The sequence below is a fragment of the Piliocolobus tephrosceles genome, unplaced genomic scaffold (genome assembly GCF_002776525.5).
Source record: "Piliocolobus tephrosceles isolate RC106 unplaced genomic scaffold, ASM277652v3 unscaffolded_40888, whole genome shotgun sequence".
Taxonomy (NCBI): Eukaryota; Metazoa; Chordata; class Mammalia; order Primates; family Cercopithecidae; genus Piliocolobus; species Piliocolobus tephrosceles.
The window spans coordinates 5956-9951 of NW_022325296.1; positions in this window are offsets into that span (position 1 = coordinate 5956).

The window sequence follows — 3996 nt, forward strand, 5'->3', positions numbered from 1 at the left end:
CAGAGGTTGCAGTGAGCCGAGATCACGCCACTGCACTCCAGCCTGGGCGACAGAGCGAGACTCGTCTCAAACAAAAAAAAAAGAGAGAAAAAAAGAAAAAGCACAGATGTCATATATGCCAGTTGGGGGTAGTGAGTGATAGGCAGTTTTTTCTGAAAGTTTGGCCCTGTATGAGATGCAGCTGCTACAGTGAGGTGAGGGAAGGGGAGGGCTGCCAATGTGCTTCCCTAATAGGGTTGGAAACCTGCTTGGACATGCTTTGGAGCAGGGCAGACCTCGTCTTGAAGTCTGGCTGCACAGTCCTAAGCTGTATAGGATGGAGGGTGAATCCTTGAGCCTTGCCCAAGCTCCCATCTTTTCCATCTTTAGAGCAGTCTGAGGGAGTGAGTGGCAGAGGAGGAATCTCAGTTGAGGGTGCCATGCAAGCATCTACCAGGGCTGACCAGGTCGTGGAGGAGCCTGCTTCGTGGGAAGAGCCCAGAGGAGGGGTGGGATCCTGAGGCCTGGATTTGGTGGGAAGGGAAGGTAGGGTCGAGGACAAGGTGTATGTGTAGAAGGTAAAGGATGAGGCCTGGAAGACTGACTGCTGGCTGTCTGGACTTAACATTGGCTCTTTGGAGGGGGAGCCTTTGAGGGAGGGACTGGAAGCCAGTCCTAGCACTGCATTTGAAATGTAAAAAATGGCTGCCTGGCAAGTGCCTTTCCACAGGTGTCTCTATCTGTAACCTATCAAACTCCCAATTGTGTGAACTACTCTTGCACTTTGGTGACAGGCTTGGGGTCACTTCCTCTGCCTGTTGATGGGAGGCTGACCCTGCAAACTGCCCTTGGCTCACCAGGCACAGCCCTGCAGGCTCTAGGGCAGCACCAGCAGCCTCCTGGTCACACTGGGCTGGGGAACAAGGGGTACACTGAGGCCTCCTTCAGTAGAGGCTGGAGGTGAGGATGTGGTGGGCTCTTTGGAAGTTGACACAGGCTTCTGCATGTGCCAGAGTGAAAAATAAATGATTTTATTGCAGGGCCAATGACAGGTAGTCACAGGGCATGGAATGGCAGATCTCTTGACTGAAGCAGAGAAGGCACACTGACAGACCCCATGTGTGTCAAATGCTGTGCACAAATCAGGTTTTTAGAAGCGGGGGTGGGAGAGGAAAACTCATTAGCAGAACTGAACTGCTGTAAAATAGGTTAAATTCTTTGAAAAGTGAAAAATGATAGTAGCAAAATCATGAAGTTATATCTGAACCAGAGCCGTGATGTAACCAAGTACGACAGAAGTTTCCATCCAGAGGAGTTAATTCCGAACAAATCACGGAAAGGTAAGAGCTTCTGGTTCCAGCACACTATCTTCTGGAGTGTCAGTGGCCGAGCAAGAAATTTGATTTTTTCCTTTGATTCTCCTGGGAAAGAACACATTTCACAAGCCCCTGGTTGGCCCCTGGAGACCCACAGGGTTTGGCACTGTCCGTGAGGCTGTGTTCCTGAGGATGGATGCATAAGGGTCTTTTTTTTTTTTTTTTTTTGAGTCTCTGTCACCTAGGCTGGGGTGCAGTGGTGCAATCTCGTCTCACTGCAACCTCTGCTGCCTGGGTTCAAGCGATTCTCCTGCCTCAGCCTCCCAAGTAGCTGGGATTATAGGCGCCTGCCACCGTGCCTGGTTAGTTTTTCTATTTTTTTAGTAGAGATGAGGTTTCACCATCTTGGCCAGGCTGGTCTCGAACTCCTGACCTCGTGATCCACCCGCCTTGGCCTCCCAAAGTGTTGGGATTATAGGTGTGAGCCACCACGCCTGGCCTAAGGGTCTTTTTAAGACAAAAAGTTTACTTTTGCTGTACTTCACTAAGCCGGTGAGCTGCTAATCCATGTTACAGGAAGAGTCTGGTTCATTCTCTTTGCTGCATTCCAAGGGGGTGGGAGTGGTTCTTTCACTTTCTAAACAGGTTCCCTGGGTCCTAATAAGACACCCAGATGAGCACCTGTGCAGCCTCTGCTTCTGTGACTCCACAGATGGGGACAGCCAGGCCTTGCAGACACATGTGATCTCAAAGGCAGCCTCAGGACATCGTTTCTAGCTCTGAGCTTACTGTGAGGCACTGCCTGAAACTTGGGGGGCGGGTGGTGGGGTGGGGATGGGGGTAGCTGTGTCTTCCTCTTTTCCACAGAGGTAGGCTATTGATGGAAATAGACAGAATATGGCTGTGGCAGGAAGGGAGGTGGCACTGGTAGTGTTTCCTTTAGCTCCCAGTTTTGCTTATACCCAACTCTTCCCCTACCCAGCTGGTCTTGGTGAGACTGTTAATAAGGCCCTGTCAACCCTGGACCCAAGGGTGAGCCCAGGACCTTGTTTCCAGAACCTAAAAGGCAGGGGCAAGCACCCTGCCTAGATCACCAGTGATTTTTGGTGACCTGCTGCCCTGTAGGTTCACCATAGATTCTGTTTTTGCCTAAGTTGGGCCAGATTTTGGTCCTGCCACATAGAATTTTCAATGACACTCCCCTGGAGCAGCTCTGCACACAAGAGCCCCATCTCCTCAAAATTCATTGTCAATCACTGAAAGGATGTGCTGGAGACCAAGGGCCTGTGACTGGCCAAGGCCTCCCAGAAAGAGGTTGCCAGGATGGAAAGCCATCTGCACAGGCAAGCAGGAGAGGCGGGGCTGCCCATCTGTCAGCCAGTGAGCACAGTCACAAGGCAGTGAGCCTGGTCTGATGCGGGCTTCTGGAACCAGAGAAAGGGGAATCTCAGCGGGCAATGACTCAGGGCACTGGGAGGGTGGGTGGAGCCCCCACATACATTTCTCCAGGAAACGGAGAACTCCTCTTCACACTGCCTACAGTGCATCGCTTCATCATCTTTCAGCCAGGCATGGCCCTGAAGAGGAAAGGACATTCTAAAATCTACTTTCTGTCTAAGCCCCTGATGAGTGGATAGCTGTGTTCTGGCTGCATCCATTGTCCCTCATGGCACCTGTTTCCTAGTGAGGCACTGTTTTTTCTCCATCAGATGTGGCCTCACAGCACTGTCATCAAGGGGCCCTTTCCTGGTCTGGCCGCAGCCAGGATTCCTGCGTCCTAGCTCCGTGCTCCACCTCCTGGCCTCTGCAGGCTGCCCTGGGGCCTCAAGGCAGTCTCCAGCATCCGCTCACTCAGGTGCACTCCCACTTTCAATGAGTTCCCTTTGGCTGAAGCAAGCAGAGTGAGCTTCTAGTGCCTGCAACCCTAGACCCTGCTGGAGACACTGGCCAAAGTGACTAGCTGAACTGGCAGGTGGGGGAAAGGGCCAAATCTGAGTGAGACTGGCACACTTGCTGACGCTGATCCCTGTGGAGAGACAGAAGGTGATGGACAGTGGGCACTGTGTCCCACGGGCCTAAGGAAGCCCTTCTCCATGAGGGCCAAAACCCTGATTCTTGAACAGCCCTGGGGAGCATATGGAGTCCATTCCACAGGGTAGGCGGCCGAGGCTTTGAAAGGTGGCTCTTGGGAAGGCTTTCTCAGGGAAAAGCAGCACCTGTGATTTATTCAGGCTTAGGGACTGGAGTGTTGCAGAGAAGTCAAAGGCATAAGGTACTTTTCTGACCTGTTAGCATCTGCTGGATGTGATTTTCCTGCTGACAAACAGATCCTCATGACTGAGCTAGAGTCACATACCCTTGGGGCTGTCAGTGTGTGCCCAGGACATTCATCCTGACGTCAAAGAGCTCTGGCAGCTCTAGAGTCCTGTTTTATGATTTTTATCCTTCCTCTAATGCTGTGAAACTGATGTTACCTAGAAGTCCAGGCTGCTGTTAGTTGCTGCCCCTGACGTGGCACTTGGAAGTTAGATGCCCAGAGACATTAGGGTCCCTGCTCTGCACCACGTGGAAGAGTGTGGAAAGGGACTGCTTTTGCATTGCTGCCATAGCACAGCTGAGGCCGAAGGGTGGACGCTCCTGCAGGCAAGGCCATCTTGAAGGCCAGGCTACCATGCCCCTGAATGTCTGCCTCCTCTCCCAT